Source organism: Moschus berezovskii, chromosome 4, assembly GCF_049115385.1.
Source record: "Moschus berezovskii isolate FMDL1 chromosome 4, NW_MosBer_1.0, whole genome shotgun sequence".
Taxonomy (NCBI): Eukaryota; Metazoa; Chordata; class Mammalia; order Artiodactyla; family Moschidae; genus Moschus; species Moschus berezovskii.
This window is the reverse complement of record NC_142463.1, coordinates 112,964,037-112,982,290: the sequence shown is the minus strand read 5'-3', so window position 1 is coordinate 112,982,290 and position 18,254 is coordinate 112,964,037. Positions and strand designations below refer to the sequence as shown.

The 18,254-nt window shown below is 38.4% G+C and overlaps 1 pseudogene; it reads left to right on the top strand.

The window, feature by feature from the left end:
- Nucleotides 1–5,513: 5,513 nt before the first annotated feature.
- On the top strand, nt 5,514–9,061 carry LOC148778218 (glucosaminyl-phosphatidylinositol-acyltransferase PIGW-like; annotated as a pseudogene).
- Nucleotides 9,062–18,254: the final 9,193 nt, after the last annotated feature.

Here is an 18,254-nt window from a genome sequence, read left to right as displayed (position 1 = left end):
TATCAGTAGACTGTATCCCACTAGCAAGAAATCCTTTTAATCATAACTCAACTTTAAGAGAGTGAAAAGTAAACCAAGACTGGTAAATATTCTCAATGCCTAGTCAACAAAGGAGAAGTATGTAGAAATTGTAAATAATTTAAATTTGATAAGAAAAATGCCCTCCCTACCACACCACAGACACATACACACAGCTAACCCTTAAACTTGTACTTCTTAAAAGAGTACATATAAGTTACTCAGAACATATGAAAAGTTGTTAAGTACCATTAGTTAACAGGAGAAAATGAGCCAAAATAATAATTGAATGCTCTATACCCCCACCAGAAAGGTTAAAATTGAAATGATCAATATCAAATATGAGTGAGGATGTGGATAAGATGGAAGGTAAACACTATGAAAACCTGATTGCCAGTGTCTATTAAATACAAAAGCATGCATAATTTCATTTACATATATATTCCCAAAATACATGTAGGTATACATTTATACCTACAACACAAATGGATTTGATTTTTGTGTGCTGTGAAATGCGGGTTTTTGTTGTTGTTGTTCACAAACACATAATAGAAATGTTCAAAACAGCATTGTTCAGCATAGTTTAAATCTGAAAATAATTCAAATGTCTATCCACAGTAGAATCAATAAATTTTGGTATATTCACATAGTAGTAACATTATGAAAAATAATGTTACTGCTGAATGTCACATCGTGAATAAACCTCACCAAAAAATTGTTGAATGATAGAAGTGAAGTGAAGTGAAGTGAAGTCGCTCAGTCGTGTCCGACTCTTTGCGACCCCATGGACTGTAGCCCACCAGGATCCTCCGTCCATGGGATTCTCCAGGCAAGAATATTGGAGTGGGTTGCCATTTGGGCAGACACAAATAGGTCTTACTGTATGATTCTAGTAACATGAAGTTCAAAAACAGAATCAAAATTAAACTCTGGACATAGAGATCAGAATATTTGTTGTTTTGAAAAGATGTTGACTGGAAGAGGCTCCATGAGGGGCTGAAAATATTCTTTATCAGGGCTGGGGGTTGTGTTTAAGTTCCTTCCAGAAAGCAGATCTCAAGTAGGAAAGGCGAGAAAGTCAAAAGACACTGCAATGACAAAGGAGGCTTTATAGGTAAGACTTTACTTAGGGACGTGATACCAGGTATTAGGAGTGGGAGACTTGGTTGGTACAACAGGAGAGAAAGTCCAAACAATGGTGTATTATCAGAGTGGTCACCACTCTGGAAAACTAGGATCTGATCCCACTGGAAGCCTTTGAGGAATTCCACAGATTGTGGCTCATTGCTGTAAGCCTGAGGGCTACAAGGGTATCACATACCCATGACCTGATTCATGTCCCCTAAAAGCCATGTTCCCCAGTGCACCAAGGAGTGTTAATTCCCCCATACTTGCAGTGTTGAGCATCCAAACATGATAAGCAGCTGCTCACAGATGTCCCAACCACATCATAAGAAAAGCCTTAGTGTAAAAATAAGAAAGATAGGCAGTGCTGATGACGTTAGGTTCTCTAACCAGTCGTCTTATTAGCAATGGCTGGGAAAAAAATACTGGGCTGAGAAGATGTGACGCATAAGAAGTGTCTGATGCTACCTGATTTTTCTGAGCAAACAAAAAATATATTCACAAGATCAATCAATTTTTTTCATAGAAAAACTTCCAATACACCAGTCTGGTCAGTAACTGTTTATCTTCCAGTGACATCTAGTGGTGAAATATGAACATTCACAAGATTCAGTTTACAGCTTTTAATGGTATCTAAAAGGAAATTTCTCAGTAAATTCTATGTAGCCTAGTTTCACTCCATTCTGAATCAAAAACTCAGTACCTGATGTAGACAGACACTTGCAGTGACAGCTATTCATCTGTTGAGACACTTATTTTAACCCACCACTTCAAGAAGAGCAGGCAAACTCACTTTAGTACCTTGTAAGTAACTATCAGTACATTAATGTGGGGAGCTTTGTAGTAAGACTTTGCTGTAAGTGGAGACTTTTATCTGATTTTAGGCTAATTCCCCCATATTTTTCCCATGGTTACATTGAGCCTTAAATGTGATCTCTACATTGCATTTGTGATCTAAAAAATCCTAATTTCTCCAGCTTTTGGGAGTCACTCTAGTTAAATCTTCAAATTAAAATATCTATGAGAAAATATACCAAGTAAATTCCTTTAAGCCAATTTAATTCCATTATTCTAAAATAATAGTTAAATAAATCATTGTTTCCAAATTTTATTTATATATTTATTAGAAGCATATTCATTGGAATCAATTTTTTGTATGAAACAAAATTATACATTGTAAAAACTAATTGTAAAGTCAAATGTTAAATATTACCTGTAAAAGTATTGCTTTTATCAGGTTTTCTTTTTTTGTAGCCATTATTTCTACCAAAATCCTCTAATGACATAGGAGAAGGGATTGTTACTAGGGCCTGGGATGAGAAAAATTCATAGAGAGTTGGCCAATTTGAAAGTAGCAATGATCTTTATTTGAGGGACAGAGCCAGCCCCAGCTAGGGCCACAAGTCAAATATATTTATAATACTAGTTTTAAGCTTCTCTGTTAATTCCAATATCTGCCTTTCTATGATAATGTTTCTTTGTTTTGTTTTTATGTGTCCCATTTTTATCCCATATTTCACAGTGCTTCATGATATACTAGACATTGTTTATAGATAGCAGTGGAAATATAATTATACAACTCTTTGCTTTATATTTATTTCCAAGAATGTGAAATCTCTTTCCAATATGTGACTATTAAAGAAGCGATTATTCATATAATCACTATGTGAATCATATTCGTATATCACTATGTAGCAAGTTAATTTTAGCCTAAGGAAGCAATTTTTAATATTGACTTCATCTCTGGTTAGCCTTCTTCCCAGTGCCAGAGCTCTTTCCGTCCAAGTCTAATCTCTTTGAACTTAACAAAACACCAATACTGAGCTCACATGCCACAACTACTGAAGCCCTCATGCTCTGGAGCCCAGGGGCCTGGTGGGAGTCAGAATTTAGTTTCATCATTTTGAATCCATGGTAAAGAGCCCTTTTTTCCAGGCACCTAGTATATCCTCTAGTCTCATGTATTCTCTAGACTAGGTCCACAATCACTGTCCTTTACCCAGCAAAACAGGAAGTGTAAGCCAGGGAGAACTGTTAGTCCAAGTAAATTATTGCTACCTTTGAGAATCTTCAAGACTGCAGTATCTCCAACATGTTCCCTCTATTGTTAATCTTTCATCTATCTCAGTCTTGGCAGGCTTTCTTCTCCAATGCTGCCTCCAGAAACTGCCATTTCTTGATAGTTATGTATAAAGAGCTCTTCTCTCTGAAAATCAGTCCATCTGGGGTTTTCTTACACCCACCTCTCTTCAATAGTTTCATATATAAGTACAAGTTTTATAATATCTAATTTTTTGGTGTTACCATGTGAACAAAGATTTTCTACATCCTCGCATATCCTAGTCAGAAAATTGTTTATTGTATTTAAATTGTAGCCAAAAAGTGAAGAAAATTATGGTTTCTTTATCTATAACTTATCTGGTTCTTTCCATAATTATCTCCTCCTGGGTAAAAGGAAAAGAAAGAAGAAAAGAATATAGTTCTGTTAAAACTCAGTGTGAGATCAAAAATTTCATTTTTCTGTCATGAGCCTAAGAGAGCCTATGACAAAAATATAAACCAGATGGGATATATCCTCTGGGTCTATGATTCACAAAAGTTAAAATATGTCTAACTCCTCTCCTTCAGATAGAAACAAACAAAATGTGTAGAAAATGAAAAAAAAAAAAAGAGTAAAAGACCACCAAAATTTTTAAAACAAATATTAACAGGGCTGAAGGGAAAATAGACAGCAATACAATAGTAGTAGGGAAAATTAGATACTAGGAAGAAGCAAATAAATTTCTAGAAACATCCAACCTACCAAGACTGAATCATAAAAAGTAAAAAATCTGAACAGACCAATAACAACCAAGGAGACTGAATCAGTAATCAAGAACCTCCACAAAAAAAAAAAAAAAAAAAACTCTGATAAATTCTACCTAAGATTCATAAGAGAATTAACACTAATTTTCTCCAACTCTCCTCAAGAATTGGAGAAGGGACACTTCCAAGCTCATTTTATGAAGCCAACATTACTCTGACACCAAAAGCAGAAAAGGATACTACAAGAAAAGAAAACTGCAGGCCGATATCTCTTATGAACAGGGATACAAAATTCCTCAACAAAATAAGAACAAAAAAATTTCAATAGTGTGTTAAAACAATATTACACAGGGTTTCCCTGGTGACTCAATGGTAAAGAATCTGCCTGCCAGTGCAGGAGACATGGGCTCGATCCCTGGTCCTGGAAGATCCCACATGTAGGCCCATGCACCACAACCATTGAGCCTGTGTTCTAAGACCGGCAAGCTGTAACTACTGAGCTCACGTGCTGCCACTGCTGGAGCCCTCACTCTCTGAAGTCCATGCCCCACAACAAGAGAAGCCATTGCAATAAAAGGCTGGGGCACCAAAATGAAGAATGACCCCCACCAGCCACTACTAGAGAAAAGCCCAAGCAGCAACAAAGACCCAAAACAGCCAAAAATAAGTAAATAGAATTATTTTTTAAAAAAGAATATTATACCATGATCAAGTGGAATTTACTCCTGGAACACAAAGATGGTTCAACATACACAAATCAATAAGTGTGATACACAACATTAACAAAATAAAAATTGAAAATTGTATGATCATCTTAATAGATTCAGAAAAGGCCTTTGACAAAATTCAACAACCGTTCATGATAAGGAAAAAAACTCTCAATAAGTTAGATACAGATGGAATATACCTCAACATAGTAAAGGCAGTGTATTACAAATCAACAGCTAAAATCATGCTCAATGTTGAAAAACTAAAAACTTTTCCTCTGTGATTAGGTACAAGACAAAGACACACAATATTGCCATTTTAAGTCAACATAGTACCTGAAGTTTTCTGGCCAGAGTTTTCTTTCCAGATAAGGAAAAATTTAAAGGCATCTAAATTAGAAAAGAAGTAAAACTGTCTCTATTTGCAGATGACAATCTTATATACAGAAAACCCTAAAAACTCAACCAAAAAACTGGAACTGATAAACAAATTTAGTAAAATTGAAAGGTACAAAAATCAATATACAAAATATCATTTGCATTTCCAAATATTAACAATGAACTCTTGGAAAAAGAAATTAAGACAACAATTCCATTTACAATAACATTAAAAATAATAAAATACTTGGGAATAAATTTAACCAAGTAGGTAAAATATCAGTGTATTCAGATCCATGAGACACGAGCCGTGAACTGATACTCTGGCTAAGTGGCCATAACCCTCAGCTCCTCCCCTGGGGCAGAGCACACATTCAATGCAGGGCATCCCTGACTCATCAGGGACCTCAGGATCCAGAACTGGGGGCTCTCTGGTGGATAAAATATTTTGAAACCCTGGAGAAGAAGAAAAATTCTCAAAAGCAGATGAAGGAGTCTTTTGTCAGTGACCACAATGGAACAAGCATGCCGAAAATCACTGAGGGCTTGGGCTTGCCCACACTCCTTATCCTGTGTAGAGGACTCGGGATCATTTTCTCACAGCACTTATCTTTTTCTTCACATACTTGGAGAACTTGATTCTTCATTGACTTTGCTTTCTTGATAGTTCCCCTGGTAACAATTTTGACCATTTCCTCTACATTTGTTCTCCTTGAGCATCTTGTAATTATCTTTTGGGCCGGGCTGTTCTATAAAATATACTGCAAGAGAATTTGATATGTCAAAATGCCTGTCTGGAAAATTCTTGAAAAATTCTTGAAAGTCAGTCTGGAATCCGAATACATTCCAGGCATCTCTTGTTTTCTTGTAATTGACAGTGCATTTACTGTTGTTGCCATTTTGGCTATAGACTTGCCATGTTTTCCTAGAAGACTTCCCCAAATCGGGCTCTATGGGATATGAGCAATGGATTTTGAAATAGGAGGATTTATTTTGAGGACTGCAACGATTTCTCCAAAGATTAGAAGAAAATATACTAAGGGTCCAGATTTTATTTTACAAAGTCACTGTACGCTGGCCATTAGTCTTCCTAGGAATGGGATAATTAATTATTATAAGATCTGTGGGATCTCAGGAACATTTAACTGAGTATGGAGTTCAATGGAACATTTCCTTTACCTTAATAGTTGTGAAATTGGTAGCATCACAGCTTTTGATTATTTTCCCCCTAAATAAACCCTTGATTGTGGCTATCAGCATTACTGTATTATACCAACTAGCCTTGATTTTACCCCATTGAAGAGATTAATTTTGTATGGCACAGGGGTTGGTTTACTAAATGCCAACAGAGAAAAAATAACCTGTGAAAAAATAGTCCTGTGGTGTATCACAGGACTCATGGCTAGTGTTCAAACAGGGTCATATGAACTTAAAAAAAGAAATCACTTATCAAAGACTGGATAAAAGTAACATATAATCTGCTGACATTTGTTGGCCTCTTCATATCACTTTACATAGCTCAGGTAAATGTAGAAGTAGCATCTTAAAGAATGGACAGCTTAGCCTTTTGTATTTGGGTAATTGCTTCTTACCTGATCCTCCTTAGTAGTTTAATACTGGGTGATATAATTTTGAGTTTTGCCAAATTTCTAATTAAGAGTTCAGTATTACCATGTTCTTGGAAATGTATTTCATCACATGCTGCAAATAAAAAGCTTTCAGAATATCTACTCTCTGAAAGAGATGGGAATACCAGACAACCTGACCTGCCTCTTGAGAAACCTGTATGCAGGTCAGGAAGCAACAGTTAGAACTGGACATGGAACAACAGACTAGTTCCAAATAGGAAAAGGAGTACGTCAAGGTTGTATATTGTCACCCTGCTTATTTAACTTATATGCAGAGTACATCATGAGGAACGCTGGGCTGGAAGAAGAACCAGCTGGAATCAAGATTGCAGGGAGAAATATCAATAACCTCAGATATGCACATGACACCACCCTTATGGCAGAAAGTGAAGAGGAACTAAAAAGCTTCTTGATGAAAGTGAAAGAAGAGAGTGAAAAGTTTGGCTTGCAAAGAACTAAACAGACATTTCTCCAAAGGAGACATAAAGATGGCTAACAAACACATGAAAAAATGCTCAACATCCCTCATAATCAGAGAGATGCAAATCAAAACCACAATGAGATACCATTTCACACCAGTCAGAATGGCTGCTATCCAAAAGTCTACATGCAAGAAATGCTGAAGAGGGTGTGGAGAGAAGGGAACCCTCTTACACTGTTGGTGGGAATGCAAACTAGTACAGCCACTATGGAGAACAGTGTGGAGATTCCTCAAAACACTGGAAATAGAACTGCCATATGATCCAGCAATCGCACTCCTGGGCATACACACCGAGGAAACCAGAATTGAAAGAGACACATGTACTCCAATGTTCATTGCAGCACTGTTTATAATAGCCAGGACCTGGAAGCAACCTAGATGTCCATCTGCAGACGAATGGATAAGAAAGTTTTGGTACATATACACAATGGAGTATTACTCAGCCATTAAAAAAAATACATTTGAATCAGTTCTAATGAGGTGGATGAAACTGGAGCCTACAATACAGAGTGAAGTAAGCCAGAAAGAAAAACACCAATACAGTATACTAACGCATATATATGGAATTTAGAAAGATGCAAATGATGACCCTGTATAGGAGACAGCAAAAGAGACACAGATGTATAGAACAGTCTTTGGATCTCTGTGGGAGAGGGCGAGGGTGGGATGAGTTGGGAGAATGTCATTGAAATATGTATGTTGTCATATGTGAAACGAATCACCAGTTCAGGGTCAATGCATGTTACAGGATGCTCGGGGCTGGAGTGCGGGGATGACCCAGAGGGAGGATAAAGGGAGGAGAGAGGTGGGAGGGGGGTTCAGGAGGGGGAACTCATGTACACCCGGGGTGGATTCATGTCAATGTATGGCAAAACCAACCAATATAATATTGTAAAATAATTAGCCTCCAATAAAAAAATAAATTAAAAAAAAAAAAGAAAAGTTTGGCTTGAAGCTCAACATTCAGAAAACGAAGATCATGGCATCTGGTCCCATCACTTCATGGGAAATAGATGGGAATACAGTGGAAACAGTATCAGATTTTATTTTAGGGGGGCTCCGAAATCACTGCAGATGCTGATTGCAGCCAGGAAATTAAAAGACTCTTACTCCTTGGAAGGAAAGTTATGACCAACCTAGATAGTATATTAAAAAGCAGAGACATTACTTTGCCTAGTCAAGGCTATGGTTTTTCCCGTGGTCATGTATGGATGTGAGAGTTGGACTGTGAAGAAAGCTGATCGCTGAAGAATTGATGCTTTTGAACTGTGGTGCTGAGGAAGACTCTTGAGAGTCCCTTGGACTGCAAGGAGATCCAACCAGTCCATTCTAAAGGAGATCAATCCTGGGTGTTCATAGGAAGGACTGATGCTAAAGCTGAAACTGCAATACTTTGGCCACCTCATGCGACGAGCTGACTCACTGGAAAAGACTCTGATGCTAGGAGGGATTGGGGGGTGGGAGGAGAAGGGGACGACAGAGAATGAGATGGCTGGATGGCATCACCGACTCGGTGGACATGAGTTTGAGTGAACTCCGGGAGTTAGTGATGGACAGGGAGGCCTGACGTGCTGTGATTCATGGGATCGCAAAGAGTAGGACATGACTGAGCGACTGAACTGAACTTAACTGAAGCTCAAAGAAAACCCATTCTTTGTTTAATCACAGCAATGAACAGAAACAAATTAATTTTTTATTGCTGTCAAATGTAATAATAACAAAATCAACCTGTTAGTACATACATTACACAGAAGTACATTGTGGGTTTTATTTGTCCTCAACCTCTGTATGTTTCAGTTCAGTTCAGTTCAGTTCAGTCGCTCAGTCGTGTCCAACTCTTTGCGACCCATGAATCACAGCATGCCTGCTTAATTATATATGTACTACACTTCCAAGACAAGACTATAAAATCTTGGTGATCAATAAGGGTAAGATATGTTTTGAGCAATATTATTTTAATGAGGAAGAGAAAACATAAAATGTGAAGAAAATAGGACTTTTGGCAACCCAACGTTAACTATAATTTATTACAAAATTATTTCATTACTACTCTAACAGTAATGATGCTTAATATTTTAAATGTATCTCAACACTATGCAAAACAAACCAATACAGAAGAAACAAAGACTTGTGACTTGTTAGAATATATAAATTCCAATATTTTTAAAAAACTTTTGTGTTTATAGTTGTGACACTAGAAGATTAAAGGAGTGGGAAGGAGGATTTTTACTTTCCATCTTATATTACCTGTTATGAGTCTGTATTTTTATTGTATGAATCACTTTCATAATATTTACATTAAAAACCTCAACTGTGGAATTGTGAAAAAAAATTATAAGACACTGGTAAAAGGAATTGAAGACAAAAATAAATGGAATGATAATTCATATCCATAGATTGGAAGAATAAATAATGTTAAAATATCCATGCTACCCAAAATAATCAATAGATCTTGTGAAATTCCTATCAAAATTTCATTGGAATTTTCATAGGAATACAACAAACAATCCTAAAATTGATATAAAGCCACAAAACACTTTGAGTAGTCAAAGCAAACTTGAGAAAGAACAAAGCTGGAGTCATCACACGTCCTGATTTCAAACTACATTACAAAGTTTTAGTAATCAAAACAGCGTGGCATTGGCATAAAAATAGACACAGAGATCAGTGGAATAGAATAGAAATCCCGGTAGTAATCTCATGCATATATGGTTAATTAATTTTTTATGAAGGCACCAAGAACATACAATGGGGAAAGGATAGTCTCTTCAAAAAATGGTGCTGGGATATCTACCTGCAAAAGAATGAAACTAGGTTTCTATATTACACCACACATAAAATTCAACTCAAAATCGATTAAAGACTTGGATGTAAGACCTAAAACTTTTAAAACCCCAGAATAAAACAGGGATAAGCACCTTAATGTTGGTATTGGCAATAATATCTTTTAATATATTACTGGTAAAAATATCAATAACTTCAGATATGTGGATTCAGGTCAGTTCAGTTCAGTCCACGCTAAAGGCAGAGAGTGAGGAGGAAATAAAGAGCCTCTTGATGAGAGTGAAAGAGGAGAGTGAAAAAACTGGCTAAAAACTCAACATTCAGAAAACTAAGATCGGGGGGGCGGTCCTAAGATGGTGGAGGAATAGGACAGACAGACCACTTTCTCCCCAACAAATTCATCAAAACAACATTTGAAAACTGAGTAAATTCCACAAAAAATTTTCTGAATACTGGCAGAGGACATCAGACACCCAGAAAAGCAAACCATTGTCTTTGAAAGGAGGTAGGAAATAATATAAAAGATTAAAAGAGAGACAAAAGAAGTAGGGATAGAGATCCTTCCTGGGAAGGGAGGCTTAAAAAAGAGAAGTTTTCAAACACCAGGAAACACTCTCACTGGCGAATCTGTAGCGAGTCTTGGAACCTCAGAGGGCAACATAACCGGGAGAAAAATCAAATAAATAATTAAAACCCAAAGATTACGAGCCCAATGGGAACTCCCAGTGGAAAAGCTGCACAGACGCCCGCATCTGCCACTAGCAAGCGGGGGCTGGGCAAGGAGGCGCAGGCTTCATTGCTTAGAGTAAGGACCACTGGGCCTGAATGCCCCAAGGGCAATCTGAGGGATCTAACTTGAGATAGCAAAGGAAACTGTGGGATAGCTACCCCTCAAAAAGGAGAAAAGCCCTAACCTAATACTCCTTGGAAGAAAAGTTATGACCAACCTAGATAGTATATTAAAAAGCAGAGACATTACTTTGCCAACCAAGGTCTAGTCAAGGCTACAGTTTTTCCAGTGGTCATGTATGGATGTGAGAGTTGGACTGTGAAGAAAGCTGATTGCCGAAGAATCGATGCTTTTGAACTGTGGTGCTGGAGAAGACTCTTGAGAGTCCCTTGGACTGCAAGAAGATCCAACCAGTCCATTCTAGAGGAGATCAATCCTGGGTGTTCATTGGAAGGACTGATGCTAAAGCTGAAACTCCAATACTTTGGTCACCTCGTGCGAAGAGTTGACTCACTGGAAAAGACTCTGATGCTGGGAGGGATTGGGGGCGGGAGGAGAAGGGGACGACAGAGAATGAGATGGCTGGATGGCATCACCGACTCGATGGACATGAGTTTGAGTGAACTCTGGGACTTGGTGATGGACAGGGAGGCCTGGTGTGCTGTGATTCATGGGGTTGCAGAGAGTCGGACACGACTGAGCGACTGGACTGAACTGAACTGAAGACACCACCAGACCCACTAACAGTACAAAGGGCGGACTAGAGGTAGCCGACTGTAGATGGCTCATGCCCCATCCCCCGCCAAGACAGGCAGGGGAGGGCAGCCAGAGCTGGAAGGGGGCAATTGCAGCCCTAGAGAGGTATCATCTACCAAACTGCAAGCAGGTTTCATTGCTAACCAAGACTTCTTGGGATTCTGGACGGTCTACATCTGCCTGAGAAGGTGTACCAGTTGTACACCCAGAAAACCGAGCAGCATGGAGCTCACCAAACACCTGGTCACGTGAGCTGCTCAGACCAGGGAAGGGCACAAAACACAGGCCCAAACGAGTCTGCGCCTTTGTGGAGTACCCGAATACCTGAACCTGAATGGCTTAGATCTGCGATGTGCATGCAACCCAGCGCCGGCCTCAGACAGTTCCTGGAAGAGCAACCTAGAGCCTGAGCAGTATAGACAGGGAAAGCACACATGCCGTGAGCAGGGACAAACCCAGTGCAGCCGAGACACTGCGAGCACTCTCCACAGATGCCAGTGATATTTGTCTGTAGCGTTCCTCGCTCCCCACAGCACGACTGAACAAGTGAGCCTTAAAAAAGTAACCACCACCGTCCCCTTGTGTCAGGGTGGAAAATAGACACTGAAGAGACCAGCAAACAGAAGCTAAAACAGAGGGAACCACCTTGGAAGTGACAAATGGAGAAGGCTTGAGGCTACTGCAAGAATAAGACTGAAAACCAGAGGCCAGAGGCTTAAGTCCAAATCCTGAGAACACCATAGAACTCCTGACTCCAGGGAACATTAATCGATAGGAGCTCATTAAACGCCTCCATACCTACACTGAAACCAAGTACCACCCAAGGGTCAACAAGTTCCAGAGCAAGACATACCACGCAAATTCTCCAGCAACACAGGGACATAGCCCTGAACATCAATATACAGGCTGCCCAAAGTCACTCCAAACCCATTGACATCTCATAACTCATTACTGGACACTTCACTGCACTCCAGAGAGAAGAAATCCAGCTCCACCCACCAGAACACCGACACAAGCTTCCCTAACCAAGGAACCTTGACAAGCCACCCGTCCACCCTCACCCACAGCAAGGAAACTCCACAATAAAGAGAACTCCACAAACTGCCAGAAGATGGAAAGGCCACCTCAGACACAGCAATATAAGCAAGATGAAGAGGCAGAGAAATACCCAGCAAGTAAAGGAACAAGACAGAGGCCCATCAACCCAAACAAAAGAAGAAGAGATAGGGAATCTACCTGATAAAGAATTCCAAATAATGATAGTGAAAATGATCCAAAATCTTGAAAACAAATTGCAGTTACAGATAAATAACCTGGAGACAAGGATCGAAAAGATGCAAGAAAGGTTTAACAAGGATCTAGAAGAAATAAAATAGAGACAATACACAATGAATAATGCAATCAGTTCAGTTCAGTTGCTCAGTCGTGTCCGACTCTGCAACCCCATGAATCACAGCACGCCAGGCCTCCCTGTCCATCACCAGCTCCTGGAGTTCACTCAAAAATGCAATAGATGAGATCAAAAACACTCTGGAGGGAAACAACAGTAGAATAACGGAGGCAGAAGATAGGATAAGCGAGCTAGAAGATAGAATGGTAGAAACAAATGAAACAGAGAGGAAAAAAGAAAAACGAATTAAAAGAAATGAGGATAATCTCAGAGACCTCTGGGACAATGTTAAATGCCCCAACATCCGAATCATAGGAGTCCCCGAGGAAGAAGACAAAAAGAAAGACCATGAGAAAACACTTAAGAAGATAACAGTTGAAAACTTCCCTAAAATGGGGAAGGAAATAATCACCCAAGTCCAAGAAATCCAGAGTCCCAAACAGGATAAACCCAAGGCAAAATACATCCAGACACTTATTAATCAAATTAACAAAGATCAAACACAAAGAACAAATATTGAAAGCAGGAAGGGGGAACAACAAATAACACACAAGGGGATTCCCATAAGGATAACAGCTGACCTTTCAATAGGAACTCTTCAGGCCAGGAGGGAATGGCAAGACATACTTAAAGTGATGAAAGAAAATAGCCTACATCCCAGATTACTGTACCCAGCAAGGATCTCATTTAAATATGAAGGAGAAATCAAAAGCTTTACAGACAAGCAAAAGCTGAGAGAATTCAGCACCACCAAACCAGCTCTCCAATAAATGCTAAAGGACTTTCTCTAGACAGGAAACACAGAAAGGGTGTATAAACTCGAACCTAAAACAATAAAGTAAACGGCAACGGGATCATACTTATCAATAATCACCTTAAATGTAAATAAGTTGAATGCCCCAACCAAAAGACAAAGACTGGCTGAATGGATACAAAAGCAAGACCCCTACATATGTTGTCTACAAGAGACTAACCTCGAAATGAGGAACACGTACAGACTGAAAGTGAAGGGTTGGAAGAAGATATTCCACACAAATAGAGACCAAAGGAAAGCAGGAGTAGCAATATTCATATCAGATAAAATAGACTTTAAAACAAAGGCTGTGAAAAGAGACAAAGAAGGACATGACATAATGATCAAAGGATCAATCCAAGAACAAGATATAACAGTTATAAATATATATGCACCCAACATAGGAGCACCACAATATGTAAGACAAATGCTAACAAGTAGGAAAGGGGAAATCAACAATAACACAATAGTAGTGGGAGACTTTAATACCCCACTCACACCTATGGATAGATCAACTAAAGAGAAAATTAACAAGGAAACACAAACGTTAAATGATACAATAGACCAGTTAGATCTAATTGATATCTATAGGACATTTCACCCCAAAACAATGAATTTCACCTTCTTCTCAAGTGCACACGGAACCTTCTCCAGGATAGATCACATCCTGGGCCATAAATCTGGTCTTGGTAAATTCAAAAAAATTGAAATCACTCCAAGCATTTTTCTGACCACACTGCAGTAAGATTAGATCTCAATTACAGGAGAAAAAGTATTAAAAATTCCAACATATGGAGGCTGAACAACACGCTGCTCAATAATCAACAAATCACAGAAGAAATCAAAATGTGCATAGAAATGAATGAAAATGAAACACAACAACCCAAAACCTGTGGGACACTGTAAAAGCAGTGCTAAGGTGAGGGTTCATAGCAATACAGGCACACTTCAAGAAACAAGAAAAAAATCAGCTAAATAACCTAACTCTACACCTAAAGCAACTAGAAAAGGAAGAAATGAAGAACTCCAGGGTCAGTAGAAGGAAAGAAATCATAAAAATTAGGGCAGAAATACATGCAAAAGAAACAAAAGAGACCATAGCAAAAATCAACAAAGCCAAAAGCTGGTTCTTTGAGAGGGTAAATAAAATTGACAAACCACTAGCCGGACTCATCAAGAAACAAAGGAAGAAAAACCAAATCAATAAAATTAGAAATGAAAATGGAGAGATCACAACAGACAACACAGAAATACAAAGGATCATAAGAGACTATTATCAGCAATTATATGCCAATAAAATTGACAACTTGCAAGAAATGGACAAATTCTTAGAAAAGTACAACTTTCCAAAACTGAACCAGGAAGAAATAGAAAATCTTAATAGACCCATCAGAAGCATGAAAATTGAAACTAATCAGAATCTTCCAGCAAACAAAAGCCCAGGTCCAGACGGCTTCACATCTGAATTCTACCAAAAATTTAGAGAAGAGCTAACACTCATCCCACTCAAACTCTTCCAGAAAATTGCAGAGGAAGGTAAACTTCCAAACTCATTCTATGAGGCCACCATAACCCTAATACCAAAACCTGACAAAGATGCCACAAAAAAAGAGAAAGACAGGCCAATATCACTGATGAACATAGATGCAAAAATCCTTAACAAAATTCTAGCAATCAGAATGCAACAATACATTAAAAAAATCATACATCATGACCAAGTGGGCTTTATCCCAGGGATGCAAGGATTCTTCAATATCTGCAAATCAATCAATATAATACACCACATTAACAAAATGAAAAATAAAAACCATATGATTATTTCAGTAGATGCAGAGAAAGCCTTTGACAAAATTCAACATCCATTTATGATCAAAACCCTCCAGAAGGCGGGAATAGAAGGAACATTCCTCAACATAATAAAAGCTATATATGACAAACCCACAGCAAACATTATCCTCAATGGTGAAAAATTGAAAGCGTTTCCCCTAAAGGCAGGAACAAGACAAGGGTGCCCACTCTCACCACTACTATTCAACATAGTTTTGGAAGTGTTGGCCACAGCAATCAGAGCAGAAAAAGACATAAAAGGAATCCAAATTGGAAAAGAAGTAAATCTCTCACTCTTTGCAGATGACATGATCCTCTACACAGAAAACACTAAAGACTCCACCAGAAAATTACTAGAGCTAAGCAATGAATATAGTAAAGTTGCAGGATATAAAATCAACATACAGAAATCCCTTGCATTCTTATACACTAATAATGAGAAAAAAGAAAGAGAAATTAAGGAAACAATTCCATTCCCCTTTGCAAAGAAAAGAATAAATACTTAGGAATATATCTACCTAAAGAAACAAAAGACCTATACATAGGAAACTATAAAACACTGGTGAAAGACATCAAAGAGGGCACTAATAGATGGAGAAATATGCCGTGTTCATGGATTGGAAGAATCAATATTTTGAAAATGAGTATACTACCCAAACTACTCTATAGATTCAATACAATCCCCATCAAGCTACGAACGGTATTTTTCACAAAGCTAGAACAAATAATTTCACAATTTGTATGGAAATACAAAAAACCTCGAATAGCCAAAGCAATCTTGAGAAAGAAGAATGGAACTGGAGGGATCAACCTGATGGATTTCAGGCTCTACTACAAAGCCACAGTCATCAAGACAGTATGGTACTGGCATAAAGACAGAAATAGAGATCAATGGAACAAAATAGAAAGCTCAGCGATAAATCCACGCACCTATGGACATTTTATCTTGGACAAAGGAGGCAAGAATATAAAATGGAGAAAAGACAGTCTCTTTAACAAGTAGTGCTGGGAAAAGTGGTCAACCAATTGTAAAAGAGTGAAACTAGAACACTCCCTAACACCATACACAAAAATAATCTCAAAATGGATTAAAGATCTAAATGTAAGACCAGAAATTATAAAACTCCTAGAGGAGAACATAGGCAAAACACTCTCCGACATAAATAACAGCAGGATCCTCCAAGACCCACTTTCCAGAATATTGGAAATAAAAGCAAAAATAAACAAATGGGACCTAATTAAAATTAAAAGCTTCTGCACAGCAAAGGAAACTATAAGCAAGGTGAAAAGACAGCCTTCAGAATGGGAGAAAATAATAGCAAATGAAGCAACTGACAAAGAATTAATCTCAGAAATATACAAGAAGCACCTGCAGCTCAATTCCACAAAAATAAATGACCCAATCAAAAAATGGGCCAAAGAACTGAACAGACATGTCTCCAAAAAAGACATACAGATGGCAAACAAAGACATGAAAAGATGCTCAACATCACTCATAATCAGAGAAATGCAAATCAAAACCACAATGAGGTACCATTTCACTCCAGTCAGAATGGCTGCTTTCCAAAAGTCTACAAACAATAAATGCTAGAGAGGGTGTGGAGAAAAGGGAACCCTCTTACACTGTTGGTGGGAATGCAAACTAGTACAGCCACTATGGAGAACAGTGTGGAGATTCCTTAAAAAACTGGAAATAGAACTGCCATACGACCCAGCAATCCCACTGCTAGACATACACACCGAGGAAACCAGAATTGAAAGAGACGCATGTACTCCACCCATTGTTCATCACAGAATTGTTAATAATAGCCAGGACATGGAAGCAACCTAGATGTCCATCTGCAGACGAATGGATAAGAAAGCTTTGGTACATATACACAATGGAGTATTACTCAGACATTAAAAAGAATACATTTGAATCAGTTCTAATGAGGTGGATGAAACTGGAGCCTATTATACAGAGTGAAGTAAGCCAGAAAGGAAAACATCAATACAGTATACTAGCGCATATATATGGAATTTAGAAAGATGGTAAAGATAACCCTGTATGCGAAAGAGCAAAGGAGACACAGATGTGAAGAACAGTCTTTTGGACTCTGTGGGAGAGGGCGAGGGTGGGATGATTTGGGAGAATGGCATTGAAACATGTATATTATCATATGTAAAACGAATTGCCAGTCCAGGTTTGATGCATGATACATGATGCTCAGGGTTGGTGCATTGGGATGACCCAGAGGAATGATATAGGGAGGGAAGTGGGAGAGGGTTCAAGATGGGGAACACAGGTACACCCAGGGTGGATTCATGTCAATGTATGGCAAAACCAATATAATATTGTAAAGTAAAAAAATAATAATAATTTTTAAAAAAAACTAAGATAATGGCATCTGGTGCCATCACTTCACGTCAGATAGATTGGGGAAAAAGTGGAAGCAGTGACAGATTTTATTTTCTTGGGCTCCAAATCAATGAGGACAGTGACTATAGCCATGAATTTAAAAGACTCTTGCTTCTTGAAAGGAATGATATGGCAAATCTAGACAGTGTATTAAAAAGCAGAGACATAACTTTTCCAACAAAGGTCCATACTGTCAAAGCTATGGTTTTTCCAGTAATCATGTATGCATGTGAGAGTAGGATTATTACAGAAGGCTGAGAACTGAAGAATTGATGTCTTTGAATTGTGGGGCTGGAGAAGACTCTTGAGAGTCCCTTGGACAGCAAGGAGATCCAACCAGTCCATTCTAAAGGAAATTCATCTGGTATATTCATTGGAAGGACTGATGCTGAAGCTAAAGCTCCAAAACTTTTGCCACCTGATGTGAAGAGCTA